The sequence below is a fragment of the Lactuca virosa genome, chromosome 7 (genome assembly GCF_052849685.1).
Source record: "Lactuca virosa cultivar CGN04683 chromosome 7, Lactuca_virosa_CGN04683_v6, whole genome shotgun sequence".
In the NCBI taxonomy this organism is placed as follows: Eukaryota; Viridiplantae; Streptophyta; class Magnoliopsida; order Asterales; family Asteraceae; genus Lactuca; species Lactuca virosa.
Window position 1 is genome coordinate 259,771,723 of NC_136432.1, and position 25,597 is coordinate 259,797,319.

Genomic DNA, 25,597 nt, shown 5'->3' on the forward strand with positions numbered 1-25,597 from the left:
AGAGGAAAGACAAGGTTCTCATTAGAGAGACACTTTTGAAATTATATACGTGGGAGGTGTTGTGAACTTTGTTGAGTTCTTGAGGTAAGTTGAGTTTGTAAGCCATCGAACCAACCCTTGCCAGGATTTCAAAAGGTCCGATGTAACGGGGGTTTAGTTTACCTTGTTTTCCCATGAATTACTGAAGTCTATCACCCAAGCATGGGGGCATGTATTCTAAAGTTTGTATCGTTCTTTCACTTTGGTTATCCGTTTGAGGATGGTAGGTTATACTCATATTGAGTTTGGTTCCTAAGAACCTTTACAGTGATTACCCAAACCTGGAAGTGAATCTACTATCTTGGTCTAGGGTCTAAATTTTATTCATGAAATATCGTGTTCCGTCTTCCTTGAGGTCGAACTGTTTGTCCATTTCTCGAAGGTTTTTCTTCCACGATATTCTCGGGTTTGAGTGCTCTTAGTTGAGCATCACGAATTTGGGTGGTGAGATTGGAGTGGGTGGTTAGGGTTAGAGCCTTTACACGAAGAGGCTTTGCTTGCTTTTTCCTGCTTAATGCATCTGCCACGACATTTTCTTAATAGGATGAATACGAGCTTCGCATTCGTAATCATTTAGCAACTTGACATATTTTCGTTATCTCATATTGAGCTCCTTCTAATCTAAGATGTGTTAAAGGGTTTTATGGTCGATGAGCATGACACACTTTGTTCTGTAGAGGTAGCGTCTCCAAATCTTTAAGGCAGACACCACAACTCCTAACTCTAAGTCGTGGGTAGTGTAGTTGGTCTTGTTTGGCTTGAGTTATCTGGATGCATATGCAATAACTTTATTCTTTCTGTATCAGCACGCATCCCAACCCTTGGTGAGAGGCGTCGCGGAATACTACAAAGTCTTTGTTCCCTCTGGAAGAGACACAATTGGTACACTGCACACTAATTGATTCAATTTCTAGAAGGCAGACTTTTGTCTGTCTCCCCAATCGAATTTCTTGTCTTTCTAGCTTTTTTCGGTAAAAGGCTTGGTTATTTTTGAGAAATTCTCGATGAATCTCCTATAATAGTCTGCAAGCCCTATGAATTGGTGTACTTCATTTGGAGTCAATAGTCAGTCCGAATGGCATAACCAGAAACTTATAGTGACTGTACCGAGTCCTGAATGTCGTCTTTGGAATGTCTGCTTCTTACACTCTGAGTTGGTAGTAGTCGAATCTTAGATCGATCTTTGAGTCATAACGAGATCCTTGTTGTTGGTCGAACAGGTCATCGATCATCGGGAGTGGATATTGGTTATTGATAGTGAGTTTGTTCGACTCTCGATAGTCGATGCATATCCTGAACGATTCATCCTTCTATATGACAACAATACCGAAGCTCCTCATGGAGAGAAGCTTGACCGGATAAAGCTTTTGTTAAGAAGTTTTTGGAGTTGGCTGGATAGTTCTTGCATTTCCGATGGATCCAGATGATAAGGACATCGTGCCACCGGTACTGCACCCAAGATTAGGTCAATTCGGAATTTGACATGTCTGACTGGGGGTACTCCAGGTATATCCTCTGGAAATATACCCGGGTAATCGCACACTAGCAGTATGTCTATGATTTCCTTACCCTTGTCTTGCATATCCACCACGTGGGCCAAGAAAGAGAAGCATCTCTTCTATAAACACCTTCTTGCCTTTATGCAAGAGATGGTTCTTAGATTCTTTCCTGATTTGTCTCTATAAATCACAAGAGCTTCGTTGTTGGGTATAGGTAGTCAGACAACTTTTTGTAACATAAAATCTTTGTTTGATGAAGTGATAACCAATCCATTCTGATGATCACATCGAAACTTCCAATGGTCGTAGGTATTAGGTTGACGTGAAAGACGTGGTTATTCGGGGCCTTTCTGCAAAACTTAGAGTTATGACCTCTCAAGTTACAGATGTTGCAGATCACACAATTTCCGATAGGGTGGAAATTACACTTGGTATAGTGAGGTAAAGTCCTACAGTAGGGCTTTGATTGAGTGGGTGTGTTTATGATTATAGTGTACGCAATTACAGGTTCTGGACCGAGTTTGCGATGTTTGAAGTTCCCTTTTGACTTGCCATGGGACTTCTTTTTTGTACTCCTAATCTGGTTCTTTTTGGTTTGTGGGGTCATGTTACCCTGACATATATACTATTCTGTCAATTGATAAGCCGATTTCTTAGCACTATCAAAGGTAGTGGGCCTGGATGCAGTAACTGGACCTTAAACTGTGAAGCTAATCCCCAGTTTTACCTTTAGTATTTTTTTTGTATTCCGGGTTCACCATTCTTGGGTAAAGGTTTGTGCGGTTGTTAAATCGGGAAGTATAGGCAGTCACCTTTAATCTTCTCATGGTAAGCTTCCAAATTATAAAGTGTGACTCGAAATCTAAACGTTATTCCAGATTTTTAAGTATTTTTAAAATGTATACATTGTTTTGGGATTGATATATGGCTTCTAAGGTACTAGGTTTCTGCACCGAATCTTGAGAACATCCTTCAATCTCTAAAACTTTCAACCATTGTAGTCTGTCAAACTCCTGGCTCAAGGTTTGTTGTTCACCGGCCCGACCATAAATAACATAGGCGTACGTTCCAGGTTTATTTATGGTATAGCTTATGTACGGTACAAACCTTAATTGAGGCGTTTGACCTAAAGGGTTGAGTTGGTAGTTTTAGTTGGAGGCATGTTAGAATTTTATTAAGTGTTCTCATCGCGGGTCAGAGTATATATAACTCTTATATGTTATTATTGGTGGGGTTTGCAGCATTATTAAGTTTTGTTTTGTACTCCAAGACTACCGAGTACAAACGAGGGCCAGACAGGAAACACCGGAGGGCAGGACCATTTAAGCAATTAAGCCATTCTGAAATCCGCCTTTCAAACCAGATTCCCCGTACCGTAAGTAGTCAAGAAGTAGTGTAATTAATATTAATAATACTTTTATTAGAAGCTAGTTGCTATAGTTGTATACCTCTTTCGAGGATACGGGTTCTCTATAGCCAATTTAGCTCAGATACCAATCTGTCACACCCCCGGCCGAGGCGGCGGAACACGCCGGGCTGTGCGACTAAGTTCATGGATCACAGGCAAATTGAATATATAGCACAAGTACAACAATAAACAAAATAGCATTCATGTTCCATCTTGATATTTGAATACAAGGTTTTTTTACAAATAATAATAATAATACATGAATTGCCTCAACAAATAGGCATTTAATACAACAGTAAGTAAACTAGGTCACCTGTAATCCAATCTGTCTTGAATGCTTGTTTAGTGTTTTCCTGAGAATACATGTAGTTTTGAAAGTCAACACAAAGGTTGGTGAGTGTCACAGGTTTTCTGCTAACGCAGTAATACTTTTAATAAGTCTAAAAAGTATTATCTTTGTATGTATAACAATCTTTAAAAATAGTATTTGCAAAGAGTCTTTAAAAGCAAAGACTGTATTTTGATATGAGTAAATTCATGCTTTTAACATGTACTTGTAATAACTCATTGAAAGTCAAAATGAATGCTCTTTATAAGTAACTTCCATACTTAAAATTGTGTTTGTAATGAATCTTTGAAAGCCAAAACGTTGTGTTCCATAAGTAATTTCCATACATAAAATGTACTTGTAATGACTTCTTAAAAGTCAAAATGAATGCTTTTTATAAGTAATTTCCATACTTAAAAATATACTTGTAATGACTTCTTAAAAGTCCAAATGAATGCTTTGTATAAGTAATTTTGATACTTAAAAATGTACTTGAAAGCAACCAAACCTATGGTTGTAGTAAGAGAGAGAGATAGAGAGATTCGTGTTAATGTTTTTAGTGAGTTCTATAATCGAGCTATGGACGAAAAGTACCCCTCCCTACGACGCTTCATTGGACGTCGTAGTAACGATCGTAGACACATATCACCTGCTACGATTGATCAGTCGATGGTTGTAGCTAGCAACCGCAGGTGGGGTTGTCGACCCCATATAGATCTATACATATGTACCTCGCTCCGAAGATTAACGATTATAGCAGTATGGGGCAGGCTAAGTAATTAAACTCAGCTAATGAATAGTAGCGTCTCACTCAAAAACCATTAACGAAAAGTTGTGAATAACTCTCAGCCCTAACTTAATTAAATTAAGTGCCAGGCATAATGAATTTCGTAGTATAGCATTCGTAAAAGCCGAGTATGGTTGTCGTATTTATAAATGTATAAATTACTCGCATTTATAGAGAAATGTAGTTCAATATAATGTTCTTTTATAAGTGTGTAAAGCCCCATGCATAAAAGTATTCATGTATAAAAGTCTTTGAAACTTTTAAATACTTTAAACTTGTATATGTGTGTAAAGCCTTATGCATAAAAGTATTCATGTATAGAAGTCTTAAAACTTTGGAATACTTTAAATTGGTAGTATGCATATCATATAAGACTAAAAATGAATGTTTCAAATTAATGAACATATGTACATGTATAAACTTTATTCATATAAACATATAAATATACATATATAGTAATATCTTGAACCATTGAAATACTACACAATTTCATAACTTACTTGTTATAATATAAAATTCATAAAACTTTGTATCATGTAGTATTTGTTGTGTGAAATGGTTATTTCACGATAAAATAACCATAATACGTATACGAAAATTTATACTAGTTTGTTCGTAACAATATAGTAATTTGTTAAATAATAATATTTTTATAAACTAGGTTTTTCGCATAAAAAGGTAATTGGTTTGTATAAACAAAATATATCGACACATATATTTCCCCCGAAGTAATTGAAATATTAAAAAGGGGCCGTAAGCACTCACCCTTGAAGCGTGAGTTCGATTCGTACGGTATTCGGATTCCTTTGGGAAACTTGTCGTGAGATTTATTACTTGACATTCCTCGTTCGTAAGACAAATCATCGAGTATATTTGTATTTCCTAATAAACCAAATGGTGGTTTTGGTATTAATTATTAAGTATATGGTGGTCCTTCTTAAAATGAATAAACTCTAGGGTTTGATTTTGCCAAAATCATAGTTCAGGGACTGATCTTGTAATCTGTTTAGAAGACAGGGACTGAAAGTGTACATTCTCAGTCTAAATTACAGTTTCGGACCCATCTTGTTAAGATTTCTGAAGGGAGGGTCTGTTTTTGATTATTTTGATGGCAGTTTGACTTAAGTGAAAGTCATTTCACAGGAGGGACCGATTTCGTAAATTCATCTAACTTGAGGGTTATATTTAATTAATTGGGATTCAAGTTTGAACAGTTCCCCTTCATTTACCAGTCACGATTTCTTTGCAGTTCAGACAATTTGGGGACGAGACCATGACCTAGGTCTAGCGTTTCCGACTTGAGCAGTCAAATGGACAACCAATCAGTAGAAATTACATAGTGGTGGTGGTCGATCGAATACTCACAGTGGCAGTGAGTGGTGGCCGGTCGAGGTTCGATAGCAACGACAACAAGCGGAGACAGTGGCGGAGGGTGGCTCTGTGACAGCAGCAGGCAGAGGAGGGGCGGACGTCCGCTGCTTCTCGGTCGGCTGCTAGGTGCGAGCGAGAAGGTTCGATCGGCGACGAGAGAGGTGTCTCCGGGTCTTGACGAGACGAAGAAAGAACGGGATGGGGGTAGCGCAGCAACGAGGGTCGATGGGGTCGTGAAGAAGCAGCGAATTCTTCTTCGTCTCGTCCGGCTGCGAGGTTTGAGGTCCGGACATTGCAAGCAGGTGGGGATTCGGTGGTGAAGGCCGAAATGAGAGAGGACAGGTGCGATGGGGGGTGTGCGGGGTTTCTGTTTGCTCAACAATCACAGGTTTCCTTTCATCTCTCTTCTTTTTACTTTGACTGTAAATCCATGGGGTTTAGTCAATAGATTTAGGTTAAGATGAGTGTTTGCTGATTGATTCTTGACAGTGGAAAGAACAAGGGGCACAATCGGGGCTGCTGTGGTCGATTAGAAATCGGGAAGAAGATGAGCAGAAGCAACCATTTCAAAAGATGGATCGATGGTGGCTAACAGGTACTCCTCTTGATTTATTTGTTTATCATTTGTGTGTGTGTGTGTGTGTGTTGATGAACACTGATGAAGGGAAAGATGATTTGGGTTTATTGTTTTACAGAAATCAATGGGTGAAAAGGATTGATTGGGTTTGGTGTGTTCATCTTGAACAGAAGGAGTAAGGGCGTTGACTGGAAGCATAAGGCGAACAGGGGATGTTTGGCTCGTGGCCTTCCATGGAAGGATGAGTGTGAGTTGTTACAGGTGAGAAAAACATGGGAGGGAAGGAAGATAGTGGAGTGCAAGAATTGGTTTCCTTTTTGAGTGTGCAGAAGATGGAGCACAAACTTGCGTGTGTGATCATATGAAGAACGAGTCAGAGTATTAACTTGTGGGAGTAGCACGTGGGGTATGAGTGTGTAGGATATATATTTTTGTTTATCAGATGACTAGGTTATAACTCGTGGAAACCACCGTCGGTATATTTAAAATTTTTTAAAAAATAGATAAATAATAAATATAAAAAAACCAAGATATTGTTGATTGTAAATAATTATAAATTAATTTGTTAAGCAAAATAAATAGAATAATGTTATTAGGATATGATTTTGTATTTTTAAAATTTGAATTCAATTTGATTTGTTACCAAAAAAAGGAAATAATAAAAATCATAGAAAAATGTCACGTGTCAAAGATACATTCTAAAAAACTGACACGTGTCATTTTTAGGTTTCATTTATTTGAAGAGGTAGATTTGTTTATATACATTGTAATTGTACGGTATAGTGTTTGAGTCTTGATTTGGATAAGGAAGAGTGTAAGCAACTTGAGGCATACCAACACATTTTCTTTGTGTGGAATTTTATATATGCATGGTTCAGTAATTGTTATTTATGAATAATATATTAATGTGTGTATTTTGTGTGTAAATTGGTATACAATAAATTTCATTATGTATCTTGTGTATGTATTAGTTAAATTGGAATGTGAAGGGAAATAATATATTTAACTTGCTTTCTTTTGCCCATAATTGTATATACATTTGATTAGACACTCTTATTAGTATCCACATGTATGTATACTTAAGACTTTTACAAATCATATCTTAATAAATGAAATCTATTTTCTTTTGTCATAAGTTTGTTATATAATTTGTGTAATATATATATATATATATATATATATATATATATATATATATATATATATAATTAAACTAATACCTTAGGAAATGTGAAATAGTTAATTTGTTAAACCTTTGTTTCTTATATTTAAAATTGACATATATCACATACTCGTATATACATATGTATATAAATTTATATATATTTAGTGATGTTATGTAACTTTAATTATAACGTATATGCATTGTGATTGCATGATTAATTTTTTTGTTATATACAATATGACTTTATAAAAATTATAAAAAAATTCAAAATATTTTTTTTTTGAAAAATACGTTCTCCACACATATATATGTATGTAGATGTACATAATTTCAGAAACTTTGAGTTATCTCTTCGTTAAGATCCGTCATAACTAGACTGGCTAACAATATATTATTTCCATAATATATTGTCAATAATTGAAATCATGTCGAAATCAATAGTTTAAGGTTTTGCGATTAATAAATTTGAAAACGAATGATTTTTCAACTTTTATAAATATTTTTACTAAAAATATTTCAAATATGAAATTAGATATTAGGTTTTGCCTGAGTCCAAAAATATTTTCGGAAAAACCGCTTGAGGTGTGCAAGTCCCTCAACGTTTAGAAACAGTTTTAGCGATTTTAAGAAAATCAGTATTATACTGGTTTTTTTTATTCTTAAAACGATCATATCTTTTACAGATGAACTCCGTTTTGGACGTCGTTTATATTTTCGGAATCAGGGAAATGCATACTATGAGACTAGAGTGTTTGTATTGTTCACAACAACTTAATACAAAATTTCAGTTTTTCAGACGCGTTAACTAAGGTTGCAGTTTGAGTTGTTTGATTTGTTTGTCAACTTACACATTTGCAAGTAAAATATCATCTGGTATCTTATAATAGTTGAAATAACTCATTTATTTTATATTAGATGCACCAAAACTCAATGATTCAAACTGCAAAGAGACTTACTGTGAACTTGACCGTTCACAGTCTTTGACCAAAAATCCGGGATGTCACATAAACACCCTTGATCTTGTGTTTCTTTGTGTTTTCTAGTTGATTGAGAAGTGTAACAAGCATTATAACAAGCCAAGGTAAGAGTACTTACTATATAGAAGCTTGAAAGGGTGTTAAAAGTCCAAGAACACTAGTGTATGTTCTTGGTGTTCTTGTTGAAACTAAGAACACTTGAAGATCTACACAAATGGAATGATTTCACGGATGGAATCATGTAAGATCACTAGATTGAGTAAGATATCAACTAATTAGGGCAAGAAACACTTACAAAGTTGAAGATCAAGAAGGAAAATCGGATGATACTTGAGAGGATTTGAGTTCTAGTCTTGAAATGGTGAAAATGTGATAAAAATGACTAAGTGTCATATTTATACTCCTTAGAGTTTACGGCCGTAAACACCATGTTTGGGCCGTAAAATCCTATTTCTTGGAGTTTTGAGACTTTAAAACACTCAAAATGACTCCAAAAGCTTAAAAGTTAGCCGAAACAGTTCTGACTTCTATTGAAGTGAATGGTTGTACAAAATAGAAATTTCGGGTTGTCACATCATCCCCCCGTTAGATGGAATTTCGTCCCGAAGTTAGAGTTTAAGAAAATAAGTAGGTACAAATAACTAAGTAAAAAGACGAGGATATTTCAGTTTCATCTGATCCTCTCGCTCCCAAGTGAATTCAGGTCCTCGCTTGGCGTTCCAGCAAACCTTCACTATCGGGATACAGCTTTGTTTTGTTTGCTTGACCTCCCGGTCCATAATCTCTACAGGTTCTTCCACGAAGTTGAGGCTCTCGTTGATCTCGATTTCGTCGAGTGGGATTACAAGAGTCTCGTCGGACAGACACTTTTTCAAGTTCGAGACGTGGAAAGTAGAATGTACATTACTGAGCTCGCGGGGTAAGTTAAGTTTGTAAGCTACAGGGCCGATTCTTGCGAGAATCTCGAAAGGCCCTATGTATCTTGGATTTAGCTTTCCATGCTTTCCAAAGCGTATTAAGCCCCTCCAGGGTGAGTCCTTCAATAGAACACGGTCGCCCACCTGGAATTCGAACGGTTCCTTCGTTTATCAGCGTAGCTTTTTTGTCGGTCTCTAGAGGCTTTCAATCGTTCACGAATCTGAACGATCTTCTCTATCGTTTCCCGAATGATCTCCGGACCCGTGAGAGTGCTTTCAGGAACTCGTCCTTTAGCTAACTGGGTATCACCCACCTCAGCCCAGCACAGAGGGGATCTGCACTTTCGGCCATAGAGGGCCTCGAATGGAGCAGCCTTTATGCTCGTGTGATAACTGTTGTTGTAGGAAAATTCGACAAGGGGTAAATGAGTATCCCACGCTTTCCCAAAGTCGATCACACAGGCTCGCAACATATCTTCCAAGGTTTGGATAGTCCTCTCACTTTGTCTGTCGGTCTGTGGATGGTAGGTTGTACTCATGTCCAGCCTAGTTCCTAGGGAACTTTGTAGCGACTGCCAGAACCTCGAAGTGAACCTACTATCTCTGTCCGAGATAATGGATATGGGAACACCGTGCAGTCGTACAATCTCCCGTATGTAAGTTCTTGTAAGCTTCTCCATCTTGTCTATTTCTTTGATAGGCAGGAAGTGTGCGGACTTGGTCAATCTGTCGACGATGACCCATATGGTATCAAGTCCACCCGTTGTCTTGGGCAACTTGGTTATGAAGTCCATAGTGATCCGCTCCCACTTCCATTCCGGTATCTCCGGCTGCTGTAGTAGACCTGAGGGTTTCTGGTAATCGACCTTGACATTAGCGCAAGTAAGGCATTTACTCACGAAGGTAGCAATCTCTGCTTTCATGTTAGGCCACCAATATAGCTTTTTAATATCTAAGTACGTCTTATCTGAACCTGGGTGGACGGAATAACGAGTGTTGTGCGCCTCGTTCATGACCAAGTCTCTGAAACCACCGCGTTTTGGTGTCCAGATTCGATCCATGAGATAAAAAGCTCTGCACCCTTAACTTCCAAGTTCTTATCCATCCCTCTCAGGGATTCACCCGCCACATTTTCAGGTTTCAAAGCATCGAGCTGAGCTTCCTTAATTTGCATGGACAGGTGTGAATGGATAGTCATAGTCAAAGATTTGACTCTACGACCATAATATTCTTTCCGACTTAGGGCGTCAGCTACTACGTTGGCTTTACCCGGATGATAGCGAATTTCGCATTCGTAATCACTGAGTAGCTCGACCCACCGTCGTTGTCTCATGTTGAGCTCCTTCTGGTCGAATATGTGTTGTAGGCTTTTGTGGTCTGTAAAGATAGTGCCTTTTGTACCATACAGGTAGTGTCTCCAGATCTTCAGAGCAAACACAACTGCTCCTAGCTCAAGATCGTGGGTAGTGTAGTTGACCTCGTGTGTCTTCAGCTGTCTCGAGGCATAGACGATGACCTTACATCGCTGCATCAGAACACATCCAAGCCCTTGATTTGACGCATCGCAATAGACAACGAAGTCTTCTATCCCTTCGGGGAGGGATAGTATAGGTGCGGTGCACAAGGCTCGCTTGAGCGTTTGGAACACTCTCTCCTGCTTCTCTTCCCAGTCAAAGGCCACACGCTTCTGGGTCAGTGTTGTAAGAGGTTTCGCAATTCAGGAGATGTTCTGAATGAACCTGCGATAGTAGCCAGCGAGGCCTAGAAATTGACGAATTTCAGTAGGCGTCTTCGGTGCTGACCAACTCTCAATGGCTTTGATTTTGGAAGGGTCCACGTGTATTCCCTCTTCGCTAACCACGTGCCCTAAGAATTCGACTCTTCGGATCCAAAATTCGCATTTTGAGAACTTCGCATAGAGCTTCTCCGAACGCAGTGTTTCTAAGACCTGTCGCAGAAGTTGACTATGCTCCTCCTTACTACGAGAGTAGATAAGTATGTCATCGATGAAGACGATGACGAACTGATCCAAGTAAGGACAACACACCGTATTCATTAAATCCATGAATACTGCGGGTGCGTTTGTTAATCCGAACGGCATCACTACGAATTCGTAGTGCCCATAACGAGTTCGGAAGGCTGTCTTCGGAACATCCTTCCCTAGCACTCGTAGTTGGTGATATCCGGATCTTAGATCGATTTTTGAAAAGAAGTTCGCCCCTTGCAGTTGATCAAATAAATCGTCTATACGAGGCAGTGGATAACGATTCTTGACGGTTAGTTTGTTGAGCTCCCTGTAGTCGATGCACATACGAAACGATCCGTCTTTCTTCTTGACGAACAAGACTGGAGCTCCCCAGGGTGAGAAGCTTGGTCTTATAAAGCCCTTGCTGAGGAGTTCGTTAAGTTGACAGGACAGTTCCTGCATCTCTGCAGGTGCTAGACGATAGGGCGATTTGGCTACGGGGGTAGCCCCTGGAACTAAGTCGATTCTGAACTCGGCTTGACGTTGCGGAGGTAATCCTGGGAGTTCTTCTGGAAAGATGTCGGGAAAGTCGTGTACTACTGGAATGTTCTGAATGTCTTTCGTTTCTTGGCTCACATCGACCACATGAGCAAGGAATGCGCGACATTCCTTTCGCAAGAATTTTTGGGCTTGAATGCTCGAAATGATACGAAGGTTCGTGCCGAGTTTGTCGCCATAAACGACCAGAGTTTCGCCAGACGGTAGATTAAGGCATACAGCATTTTCGTAACACATGATGTCGGCACGATGAAGACTCAACCAATCCATGCCGATAATGACGTCGAAACTTTTAATTGATATCGGCATGAGGTCGATCGAAAATGAATGGCTATCTAGAGTTAGGGTACACCCTATGAATATACTGCTAGTGCTCTCCGTCTTTCCATTAGCGATTTCTATAGTGAACGGTTCTTTATGTGTTCGTGATTTTTGCTTAAGTAAATGAGCAAATTTTTGGTTCACGAAACTCCTCTCCGCTCTACTATCAAACAGAATGCATGCATAAGAGTTATCGAGGAGAAACGTTCCCATAACCACTGTGGGGTCGGCAACCGCTTCCTTGTGGCCTATGGCCAGAACCCTCCCCACTCTACCGGCATTCCCTGCCTTTGGGCAGTCCCTCTTGTAGTGGCCCACCTCGCCACAACCGTAGCAAGCTTGGCCCACACCAGCGCCGGGGACTTGGTTGAGTGGCCTCGCCGGAGCTTTGCAGAAACGGGCGGTGTGCCCCTTCCTGTTGCAGTTCAAACACTGCATTTCCCGGCAGGCTCCTGTGTGGTGGAAGTTGCATTTATTGCACTTAGGCAAACTTCCAGCGTACTGCTTTACCGGAGCAGCAGCGGAAGGTGCTATCGCAGCATGAACTGCCACGACCTGCTGCTTTTTGGCAGCCTTCTTCTTCTTTTTGTCATCCCAGAACTTCCGCTTGGAATCAGCGGTTTTGGAAGGTTCTGAGATGGCCAGGGTTGTTGTTGCGGCCGGGGTACGAACCCCATGGTCAATAAGCGGTTGTGCTAACCGCTTGGCGCTGTCGAATGTAGCGAGGTTTGAAGCCAGGACATTTCCCTGAAATAGAGGCACCAGCCCCCATATATACCTTTCTATCTTCTTTCCCTCTGTATGAACCATGTTGGGACAGAGGGCCACCAGCTCGCAGAACCTGGCGGTGTAGGAGACTATGTCGGAGCCTTTCATGGTTAGGCTCCACAGTTCCTCCTCCAGTTTTTGGATCTCGCCCCTCGGGCAGTACTCTTCGATCATTAGCTCTCTCAGAGCTTCCCAGCCCATGGCATTAGCCACCACAAGAGATAGTGACTTGACATGGCTATTCCACCATGTCAAGGCTTTCTCCTCAAATGTGCAAGCAGCGAACTTGACCTTGCTCCCCTCTGGATAGCAGCAGATTTCAAAAACCGATTCGGTCTTCTCGAACCATTGCGAGAGGGCAATGACTCCGCCAGTCCCTCTAAAGGACTTGGGCTTGTAGTTGGTGAAGTCCTTATTGGAGCACTCTCTCAAGCGCACAGGAGCTTCGTCATGAGTGGAATGAACAGGCGTTTCCGCTACACTGGCGTTGGTGGATTGATATTGAGCCATGGCCGTAGCCACAGCCGCAGCTACAGCAACATTTAGTGCTGCCGTATCGATTTGAGGAGTAGGTGGTGTCGCAGTGATTGGAGGATCGCGTCTCGTTGATCGGCTTGGAGGCATCTTTTAACTATAAGTTTAGAAATATGAAGATATTGTTAAGAATTTAATAGGAAAATTGATGAGAATGACTCATGGACTAACTCTCCATAGCCCAACAGCACAATTGAATAGCACGACTGAATGTAGATCTGGTACCAACAGATGATAGCATTTGGATAATAATTTCCATGAGATTAGATATCTGTCAAAAATACTGGAATTACAGATGTAATAAGTTTGGGAAAAATGACCTAGAAGTAGGCCTTACATCAACCACGATGGGAAGATTTTGACAGAACTACAACCTAATCAAGACCTAACAGGTCTAAGATTTACAATGGTAGGAAATTAGACTAGAGTTTTTACATAAACTAAGTTATATCCAAAAGAGAAGTCGAGGAGACTCTATCCGCGACGAGCACTATTAGAGTGAGTTCTTGACTCCGACAGAAGACGTTCTATGTCCCTTATACGCCTTTCAGATCTTGCTTGCTAAGCTCGATGTTCCCTGACTTTAGCTTGGGTTTTAGCAAGTTCCCTCTGCAGAGCTGCATTGCGGACCTGAGTCCTTTCATGAGCAGACTCTAGCTGGCGAATGCGGACTGTGTTAACGCCAGAGTTGGCGTCAATCTCCACGACTCGGTCGATAGCTGCTCGACCTTGCTCGGTGTTCCGGGAAAGCCTACGAACCATGATGGGTAGGACCCTGTCAACTGAACCTCCCTCGGTGAGGTTGTAGAAGCTTCTGTCTCCATTGTAGGGCATGGGTTGGCCCTGTTCCTGACTCCACCTGTTCAAGTTTGTGGCCCACAAAGGTGTGAGTCCTTGAAATGCTAGACGAGGGTTTTGGTTTGGGTCTTGAGCAGCTGGGGGTAGGTTGTTGACTTCAGGTTCTGAGTCAGAACCATCAGAAAAACCTTCAGCTTGGTGATCATCCAATGGGATTGGGTGATCATCTTCTGACTCTTCTCCTAGCCATCCAGCATTGCCGTGGTTGGGATAGTACGGGTCTCCGGGGATATGGAATCCAGCCATGAAATCTACGCGAGAAAAGGGGTATAAGATATAACTAAGTAGACGATCTAATTAGATAATTATAAGATGATCTTTATCAGTTACTCCAATACTTGTTTAGTGCATACCAGTTATATGTACTCAAAATAGAATAGACCTTCGAATAGGTGACCCTAACTCTAAGTCCACAACCAAACAAGAAACAGGAAGTAAAGCAAAGATCACAGATTCTAAGTCTATGACATCCTAGTACATATAAGCTTAGTGTATCCACTTAACAACTATTGACATACTAATACAGACCTTTTTAGTTCTCAGATAAGTAATTATAGTAACACAAAATACTCCTATAGTATTTTAAGTTTATGTTCTGTTCTATTGTTTTCATTGTAGTAATGTTGGTAAGTTTTTGGACTTGTTGCAACCTCACAACCACACTTAGGCACATGCTAGTCACTCCTCGGATAATATAGTTGATCAGGCTATATCTTCCCAGGGTTGACCATATGTCTCTAAGTCTAATTGTGTTGCCCAACAATCGTAATACTTTTGTTCTGTCCTAGTGACACTGATTTTAGTATGAATGTAGGTATGTATACTTGGTTAAATATTTTATTATTTAAAAGTATAAACTCTTTATCAGAGTATTTTAATCCCGCTGTGTTTATAGTTCGTATATCTTTTATGGGTTGATATACTCACTTCACTATAAACAATGCTCTGATACCAATCTGTCACACCCCAAAACCGGAATGGCGGAATCGTTCGGGGGTGGAGGACGTCATGTACAGTATCACAACAATGCAAAGTAGTAAACAAGCAACAACATCATCCATTACATTATTAATATAATTTAATACAAGTGTGTTCTGTCAAGTTATATAGACACCAAAAATATGAATCAAAATAAAAGATGAGTCTTGAACGAGCTCCATCTTCTCAAAACCTGGCATCGGTACCTGTCTACTGGTGACCTGAGAATACAAGTTATTTTGAAAGAGTTTATCAGCTTTAAAGCTGGTGAGATCATAAGTATATTAGTGTCTGTGTTTGTATGGAAGTGTTTGTAAGTATGTAATGTATAAGTTTGAAAATGTTTGTAAGTGTTTGAATTCTCCTAGAAGACCCTATGTTTCCTACTAAAAGTAGCCTTCTGTGACAACCCGAAATTTCTATTATGTACAACCATTCACTTCAATAGGAGTCAAAACTGTTTCTGCTAATTTTCAAGCTTTTTGGAATAAGTTTGAGTATTTTAAGATTAGTACTTCAAGAGATAACAGGAGAGAGGATGCCCTAGGGTTTATAGTGCAATAATATTATTCCAAAACTCCAAGAGTTTGGAGTTTACGGCCTAAACAAAAGTGTTTACGGCCGTAAACCCTAAAAGAGGGTATAAATATGACACTTAGTCATTATTTATCACTTTTCACAAATTCAAGATCCAAAACTCAATTCTCTCTCAAGTATCATCGACTTTTCTTCTTGATCTTCAACATTGTAAGTGTTTCTAGCCCTAAAAATTTGATATCTTGCTTAATCTAGTGATCTAACATGATTCCATCCGTGAAATCATTCCAAAAGTGTAGATCTTCAAGTTTCACCAAGAACACCAAGAACACACACTAGTGTTCTTGGACTTTTAGCACCTTTTCAAGCTTCTACCTAGTAAGTACTTCTATCGTAGAGTATTATAGAGCTTGTTACACTTCTAAACATCAAGAAAACACCCAAGAAACACAAGATCAAGGTGTTTACGGTCCAAGGTGTTCTTGGACCGTAAACCCTATTAAGGGTGCAAAAGTGTGCCCTAGTCCCTTCTAAGCCTTAGAAACTAGCCTAGATCCCTTACTTAATGTGTTTAGGTCTTGAAAACATTAAAAGACCACAAACTATTTGGGTTTACAGCCGTAAACCCAAAGGGCAATGGTCCAAGGACCATAAACTCCTAAAAAGGAGTGAAATGGTGCCCTAATCTCTTCGTGAGGCTTAAACATGAAGTAGGAATGCTTCTTGTGATCTTTAAGGTTTCAAAACGCAAGACGGTCAAGAAACATGAGTTTACGGCCGTAAACTCATGGGTTTACGACCGTAAACTCAATGAGTTATGGTCACAAAACCGTAAACTCAAATAAAGGGTTCCCTTGAACCCTAAACTCAATAGCAATGTCCTACAACACTTAGATGCAATCCTTAGGACTTATATCACTTATATAAGGTGTTTTACATGTCCTAGGATGTCTTAACTTTGTTAATTAGTTGTTTGAAGACTAATTGGATACATATATTTGTTATTATATGTTAACTAGGATCATTGTGTGTGTACAAGTCTTCACTTGACACCTAGCATCATATACATTCCGTTCATCCAAACCACTCACTACCGGTGAGTTCATACCCCTTAATTAACCTTTTAAATGTTTTTAAATGCTTTTATGGGGGGGGGGAATACAAGTTGAACAATTATAGTTATTATATCAATCTCATGTGATTAATAACTACCAAACAAGTGGATTTCTTACTTTTCAAACTGTGTTACCAAACTGCTTTACTTCAAACTGTCTTACAAACTCTTTTACATACCAAATGCTTTTATCAAACTCTTTTACATGTTAAATACTTTTACTTAAATTCTTTTAACTTATATTCTGTGTATCTATATAGATATAGTTATATAAGTAGGATTGAAAGGACTTAGGACTGATAGCTCACCTTACTTCCTGTTCCTTGTTTGGTTGTGGACTTAGGGCATTCAGGTTATTGTCCGAAGGTCGTTTGAATCCTAGTTATATATCATGTATATGTGTGTAGATATAAAAGGTTACTTCTTTCATTCAGTTCAATGCCTTTGGGTAGCAAAGGTATACAAACATGTTCATATACACAAACAACATTACTAGTAAACTATAATAGGTATAGTTTAGGAAGGTACTATTACTAGAACAATGAAACATAAAATGAGTCAGTTCATTCATGAGTAATACATAGTGATGAGAAACAAACATAATACATAGTGATGAGAAACAAACATAATACATAGTGATGAGAAACAAACATAATACACAGTGATGAGAAACAAAACATACAGGCTAGACAGAGAAAGAACACACAATACAGCTAGAACATACATATACATTTACATATACATTACTTACAGTTATGTGAGCCACTTATGTGAGCCAATACAGGCACTACCTGTCGTGACCCGTTTTGTATCCAGAATCTCCTTAAGTGGGGAGCGTATGAGTTTGTGTATAGATCTATACTGGATTGACTATCCTACACCTTGCTGCTCGCTACAGTGGGACTTGCAAGTCTACGGGTGCCATACGTCATTTCTTACGACGTCTTACATCGTCGTTTTACTATAGAGTCGGTAGCAGGATACAGGCCGATCACATGGTACTTTAAATAATAAATAGTTTAAAGTAATTAGTATAACAATAGTTACTTAATACAACACTACAGTACTATTTTATTTTCCCTTTACATTTACTTTGTGATATTCACACAATAAAGAATAATGTAAGAACTATATTTTTGGTTAGTAATAGTCAAATTTGGGAAAATACACACTCTTACAAGAGACACACACACAGATACTAGATGCCTTGGTAGAAGGCTACTTTTAGTAGGAAACATAGGGTTTTCTAGGAGAGTTCAAACAATTACAAACTTTTACAAAACTTATACATTACAGACTTACAAACACTTTCATACAAATACAGACACTAATATACTTATGATCTCACCAGCTTTAAAGCTAATAAACTCTTTCAAAATAACTTGTATTCTCAGGTCACCAGTAGACAGGTACCGGTGCCAGGTTCTGAGAAGATGGAGCTCGTTCAAGACTCATCTTTTATTTTTGATGTATATTTTTGGTGTCTATATAACTTGACAGAACAAACTTGTATGAAATTATATTATTAATGCAATGGATGATGTTGTTGCTTGTTTACTACTTTGCATTGTTGTGATACTGAACATGACGTCCTCCACCCCCGAACGTTTCCGCCATTCCGGTTTTGGGGTGTGACAGATTGGTATCAGAGCATTGTTTATAGTGAATCGAGTGTATCAACCCATAAAAGATATACGAACTATAAACACAGCGGGATTAAAATACTCTGATAAAGAGTTTATACTTTTAAATAATAAAATATTTAACTAAGTATACATACCTGCATTCATACTAAAATCAGTGTCACTAGGACAGAACAAAAGTATTATGATTGTTGGACAGCACAAGTAGACTTAGAGACATATGGTCAACCCTGGGAAGATGTAGCCTGATCAACTACATTATTCGAGGAGTGATTAGCATGTGCCTAAGTGTGGTCGTGAGGTTGCAACAAGTCTAAAAACTTACCAACACTACTACAACGAGAACAGTAGAACAGAACATAAACTTAAAATACTATAGGAGTATTTTGTGTGTCTATTAATTACTTATCTGAGAAGTAAAAAGGTCTTTATTGGTATGTTAATAGTTGCGGGGTGGATACATTAAGGTTATAGGTAACTAGGATGGCATAGACTTAGAATCTGTGATATTTGCTCTACTTCCTGTTCCTTGTTTGGTTGTGGGCTTAGAGTTAGGGTCACTTATTCGAAGGTCTATCCTATCTAGGTTACCTATGACTGGTATGCACTACGAAAATGTTGGAGTAAATGATAAAGATCATCTTATATTTATCTAGTTAGTTCGTCTATTAATTATTTCCTTATCCCTTTTCTCGCGTAGATATAATGGCTGGATTCCATCTTCCCGGAGACCCGTACTATCCCAACAACGACAATGCAGGATGGCTGGGAGAAGAGCCAGAAGATGATCACCCAATCCCTTTGGATGATCACGAAGCTGAAGGATTTTCTAATGGTTCTAACTCAGAGCCTGCAGTCAAAAACCTACACCCAGCTGCTCAAGACCCAAACCTGAACCCTCGTCAAGCATTTCAAGGACCCACTCCTCTGTGGGCCACAAACTTGAATAGATGGAGTCAGGAACAGGGTCAACCCATACCCTACAATGGAGACAGAAGCTTCTACAACCTCACCGAGGGAGGTTCAGCTGACAGGGTCCTACCCATAATAGTCCGTAGGATTGCTCGGAACACCGAGCAAGGTCGAGAAGCTATCGACCGAGTCGTGGAGATTGACGCCAACTCTGGCGTTAACAAAGTCTGCATTCGCCAACTAGAGTCTGCTCATGAAAGGACTCAGGTCCGCAATGCAGTTCTACAGAGGGAACTTGCTGAAACCCAAACTGAAGTCAGGGAACTTCGAGCTCAGCAAGCAAGATCTGATAGGCGCGTGAGAGACATAGAACGCCTTCTGTCGGATTCAAGAACTCACTCTAGTAGTTCTCATCGCCGATAGAGTCTTATCGATTTCTCTTTTGGATATAACCTAGTTTGTGTAAAAACTCTAGTCTAATTTCCTATCTTTGTAAATCTTAGACCCGTTAGGTCTTGATTAGGTAGTAGTCTGTCAAAATTTTCCATCTTGGTCGATGTAAGACCTACTTCTAGGTCATTTTTCCCGAACTCATTACATCTGTAATTCCAGTATTATTGACATATATCTAACCTTATGGAAATCAATATCCAATTGCTATCATCTGTTAGTACTAGACCTTCATTCAATCATACTATTCAATCGTGCTATTCATTTGTGCTGTTGGACTATGGAGAGTTAGTCCATGAGTCATTCTTATCTACTTCCTATTAAATTCTTCTCAATATCTTCATCTTTCTAAACTTATAGTTAAAAGATGCCTCCACGTAAATCAACAAGACGCGATCCTCCCGTACCGACACCACCTGCTCCTCAATTCGACACAACAGCCCTGAATGCTGCTGTAGCTGCGGCTGTGGCTACGGCCATGGCACAATATCATTCTTCTGGTTCCGCTGGAGGAGGAATCCCTGTCCTATCTACTCATGGTGAAATCCCTGTGCGCTCCAGAGAGTGCTCCTACAAGGACTTCACAAACTGTAAACCATTGTCCTTCAAAGGGACTGGAGGAGTCATTGCCCTCTCGCAATGGTTCGAGAAGACCGAATCGGTTTTCGAGATCTGCTCCTATCCAGAAGGGAGCAAGGTCAAGTTTGCTGCTTGCACCTTTGAGTCAAAAAGCCCTAACATGGTGGAATAGCCATGTCAAGTCACTATCCCTTATAGTGGCAAATGCTATGGGCTGGGAAGCTCTGAGAGAGCTAATGGTTGAGGAGTACTGCCCGAGGGGTGAAATCCAAAAGCTAGAGGAAGAACTGTGGAGCCTAACCATGAAGGGCTCCAACATAGTCTCCTACACCGCCAGGTTCTGTGAACTGGTGGCCCTCTGTCGCAACATGGTTCATACGGAGGGGAAGAAGATTGAAAGATACATATGGGGGCTGGTGCCTCCATTCCAGGGAAATGTTTTGGCTTCAAACCCCACTACATTCGATCGTGCCAAGCGATTGGCACAGCGGCTCATAGACCATGGGGTTCGTACCCCGGCCGCAACAACAACAAAGGCTGCCAAAAAGCAGCAGGTCGTGGCAGTTCATGCTGCGATAGCACCTGCCGCTGCTGCTCCGGTAAAGCAGTACGCTGGAAGTTTGCCCAAGTGCAACAAGTGCAACTTCCACCACGTAGGAGCCTGCCGGGAAATGTAGTGTTTGAACTGCAACAGGAAGGGGCACACTGCCCATTTCTGCAAAGCTCCGGCGAGGCGAATCACCCAAGTCCCCGGCGCTGGTGTGAGCCAAACTTGCTACGGTTGTGGCGAGGTGGGCCACTACAAAAGGAACTGCCCGAAGGCAGGGAATGCCGGTGGAGTGGGAAGCGTTCTGGCCATAGGCCACGAGGAAGCGGTTGCCGACCCCACAGTGGTCACTGGTACGTTTCTCCTCGATAACTCTTATGCATGCATACTGTTTGATAATGGAGCAGGGAGGAGTTTCGTGAACCAAAATTTTGCTCATTTACTTAAGCAAAAATCACGAGCACTTAAAGAACCGTTCACTGTAGAAATGGCTAATGGAAAGACAGATAGCACTAGCAGTATATTCATAGGGTGTACCCTAACACTTGATAGCCATTCATTTTCGATCGACCTCATGCCGGTTTCTATTAAAAGTTTCGACGTCATTATCGGCATGGATTGGTTGAGTCTTCATCGTGCCGACATCATGTGTTACGAAAAGGCTGTACACCTTAATCTGCCGTCTGGCGAAACTCTAGTAGTCTATGGCGAAAAACCTGGCACGAACCTTCGTATCATCTCGAGCATTCAAGCTCAGAAATTCTTGCGAAAGGAATGTCGCGCATTCCTTGCTCATGTGGTCGATGTGAGCCAAGAAGCGAAAGACATTCAGAACATTCCAGTAGTACGCGACTTTCCCGACATCTTTCCGGAAGAACTCCCAGGATTACCTCCGCCACGTCAAGTCGAGTTTCAAATCGAATTAGTTCCAGGGGCTACCCCCGTAGCCAAATCGCCCTATCGTCTAGCACCTGCAGAGATGCAAGAGCTGTCCTGTCAACTTAACGAACTGCTCAGCAAGGGCTTTATAAGACCAAGCTTCTCACCCTGGGGAGCTCCAGTCTTGTTCGTCAAGAAGAAAGACGGATCGTTTCGTATGTGCATCGACTATAGGGAGCTCAACAAACTGACCGTCAAGAATCGTTATCCTTTGCCTCGTATTGACGATTTATTTGACCAACTTCAAGGGGCGAACTTCTTTTCAAAAATTGACTTAAGTTCCGGATATCATCAACTACGAGTGCTAGGGGAGGATGTTCCGAAGACAGCCTTCCGAACTCGTTATGGGCACTATGAATTCGTAGTGATGCCGTTCGGATTAACAAACGCACCTGCTGTATTCATGGACTTAATGAATAGGGTGTGTCGTCCTTACTTGGATCAGTTCGTCATCGTCTTCATCGATGACATACTTATCTACTCTCGTAGTAAGGAGGAGCATAGTCAACATCTGCGACTAGTCTTAGAAACCCTTCGTTCGAAGAAGCTCTATGCGAAGTTCTCGAAATGCGAATTTTGGATCCGACGAGTTGAATTCTTAGGGCACGTGGTTAGCAAAGAGGGAATACACGTGGACCCTTCCAAAATTGAAGCCATTGAGAACTGGCCAGCACCGAAGACGCCTACATAAATTCGTCAATTTCTTGGTCTCGCTGGCTACTATCGCAGGTTCATTCAGAACTTCTCCCGCATTGCGAAACCTCTTACGACACTGACCCAGAAGGGCGTGGCCTTTGACTGGGAAGAGAAGCAGGAGAGAGCGTTCCAAACGCTCAAAAGATCCTTGTGAACCGCACTAATACTATCCCTCCCCGAAGGGATAGAAGACTTCGTTGTCTATTGCGATGCGTCAAATCAAGGACTCGGATGTGTTCTGATGCAGCGAGGTAAGGTCATCGCCTATGCCTCGAGACAGCTAAAAACACATGAGGTCCACTACACTACCCACGATCTTGAACTCGGAGTACTTGTGTTTGCTCTGAAGACCTGGAGACATTACCTGTACCGTACAAAGAGCACAATCTTTACAGACTCCAAGAGCCTACAAAACATATTCTACCAGAAAGAGCTCAACATGAGACAACGACGGTGGGTCGAGCTACTCAGTGATTACGAATGCGAAATTCGTTATCATCCGGGTAAAGCCAACGTAGTAGCTGACGCCCTAAGTCGGAAAGAATATTCTGGTCGTAGAGTCAAATCTTTGACTATGCCTATCCATTCACACTTGTCCACGCAAATTAAGGAGGCTCAGCTCGACGCTTTGAAACCTGAAAATGTGGCGGGTGAATCCCTGAGAGGGATGGATAAGAACTTGGAGGTTAAGGGTGGCGGAGCTTATTTTCTCATGGATCGGATCTGGACCCCGAAACTTGGTGGTTTCAGAGACTTGGTCATGAACGAGGCGCACAACACTCGTTATTCCGTCCACCCAGGTTCAGATAAGATGTATCTGGATCTTAAAAAGCTATACTGGTGGCCTAACATGAAAGCAGAGATTGCTACCTTCGTAAGTAAATGCCTTACTTGCGCAAAGGTCAAGGTCGAATACCAGAAACCCTCCGATCTACTACGACAGCCAGAGATACCGGAATGGAAGTGGGAGCGGATCACTATGGATTTCATAACCAAGTTGCCCAAGACAACGGGTGGACTTGATACCATATGGGTCATCGTCGACAGATTGACCAAGTCCGCACACTTCCTGCCTATCAAGGAAACAGACAAGAAGGAGAAACTTACAAGAACTTACATTAGGGAGATTGTACGACTGCACGGTGTTCCCATATCCATTATCTCAGACCGAGATAGTAGATTCACTTCGAGGTTCTGGCAGTCGTTACAAAGTTCCCTAGGAACTAGGCTGGACATGAGTACAGCCTACCATCCACAGACAGACGGGCAAAGTGAGAGGACTATCCAAACCTTGGAAGATATGCTGCGAGCCTGTGTGATCGACTTTGAGAAAGCATGGGATACTCATTTACCCCTTGTAGAATTTTCCTACAACAACAGTTATCACACGAGCATAAAGGCTGCTCCATTCGAGGCCCTCTATGGCCGAAAGTGCAGATCCCCTCTGTGCTAGGCTGAGGTGGGTGATACCCAGTTAGCTAAAGGACGAGTTCCTGAAAGCACTCTCACAAGTCCGGAGATCATTCGGGAAACGACAGAGAAGATCGTTCAGATTCGTGAACGATTGAAAGCCTCTAGAGACCGACAGAAAAGCTACGTTGATAAACGAAGGAAACCATTGGAATTCCAGGTGGGCGACCGTGTTCTATTGAAGGTCTCACCCTGGAAGGGCTTGATGCGCTTCGGAAAGCGTGGAAAGCTAAATCCAAGGTACATAGGGCCTTTCGAGATTCTCACAAGAATCGGCCCTGTAGCTTACAAACTTAACTTACCACGCGAACTCAGTAACGTACATTCTACTTTCCACGTATCGAACTTGAAAAAGTGTCTGTCCGACGAGACTCTTGTAATCCCACTCGACGAGATCGAGATCAACGAGAGCCTCAACTTCGTGGAAGAACCAGTAGAGATCATGGACCGGGAGGTTCGCTGGAACGCCAAGCGAGGACCTGAATTCACTTGGGAGCGAGAGGATCAGATGAAACTGAAATATCCTCTTCTTTTTACATAGTTATTACTACTTATTTGCTTAAATTCTAATTTCGGGACGAAATTCCTTCTAACAGGGGGGGGGGGATGATGTGACAACCCGGAATTTCTATTCTGTACAACCATTCACTTTAATAGGAGTCAAAACTGTTTCTGCTAATTTTCAAGCTTTTTGGAATAAGTTTGAGTATTTTAAGATTAGTACTTCAAGAGATAACAGGAGAGAGGATGCCCTATGGTTTATTGTGCAACAATATTATTCCAAAACTCCAAGAGTTTGGAGTTTACGGCCTAAACAAAGGTGTTTACGGCCGTAAACCCTAAAAGAGGGTATAAATATGACACTTAGTAAGTGTTTCTAGCCCTAAAAAGTTGATATCTTACTTAATCTAGTGATCTAACATGATTCCATCCGTGAAATCATTCCAAAAGTGTAGATCTTCAAGTTTCACCAAGAACACCAAGAACACACACTAGTGTTCTTGGACTTTTAGCACCTTTTAAAGCTTCTACCTAGTAAGTACTTCTATCCTAGAGTATTATAGAGCTTGTTACACTTCTAAACATCAAGAAAACACCCAAGAAACACAAGATCAAGGTGTTTACGGTCCAAGGTGTTCTTGGACCGTAAACCCTATTAAGGGTGCCAAAGTGTGCCCTAGTCCCTTCTAAGCCTTGGAAACTAGCCTAGATCGCTTCCTTAATGTGTTTAGATCTTTAAAACATCAAAAGACCACAAACCATTTGGGTTTACGGCCGTAAACCCAAAGGGAAATGGTCCAAGGACCGTAAACTCCTAAAAAGGAGTGAAATGGTGCCCTAATCTCTTCCTGAGGCTTAAACATGAAGTAGGAATGCTTCTTGTGATCTTTAAGGTTTTAAAACGCAAGAGGGTCAAGAAACATGAGTTTACGGCCGTAAACTCATGGTTTTACGACCGTAAACTCAATGAGTTATGGTCACAAAACCGTAAACTGAAATAAAGGGTTCCCTTGAACCCTAAACTCAATAGCAATGTCCTACAACACTTAGATGCAATCCTTAGGACTTATAGCACTTATATAAGGTGTTTTACATGTCCTAGGATGTCTTAACTTTGTTAATTAGTTGTTTGAAGACTAATTGGATACATATATGTGT

The 25,597-nt window shown here is 40.8% G+C and overlaps 2 long non-coding RNA genes across 3 annotated transcripts; one reads left to right on the forward strand and one right to left on the reverse strand.

The window, feature by feature from the left end:
- Nucleotides 1-3,124: 3,124 nt before the first annotated feature.
- Nucleotides 3,125-5,534, reverse strand: LOC145126277 (uncharacterized). 2 transcript variants are annotated; one of them, XR_013716380.1, is made up of 3 exons: nt 5,427-5,534; nt 4,827-4,943; nt 3,125-3,299 (listed from the first exon to the last, which is right to left on the reverse strand). It is a non-coding gene; the product is annotated as an uncharacterized LOC145126277 (long non-coding RNA). The 2 variants fall into 2 exon arrangements; XR_013716379.1 differs by lacking the exon at nt 5,427-5,534 and adding an exon at nt 5,291-5,398.
- Nucleotides 5,535-5,708: 174 nt separating this feature from the next.
- Nucleotides 5,709-6,538, forward strand: LOC145126276 (uncharacterized). The gene is made up of 3 exons (XR_013716378.1): nt 5,709-5,820; nt 5,922-6,027; nt 6,128-6,538. It is a non-coding gene; the product is annotated as an uncharacterized LOC145126276 (long non-coding RNA).
- The last annotated feature ends 19,059 nt before the right edge of the window (nt 6,539-25,597 follow it).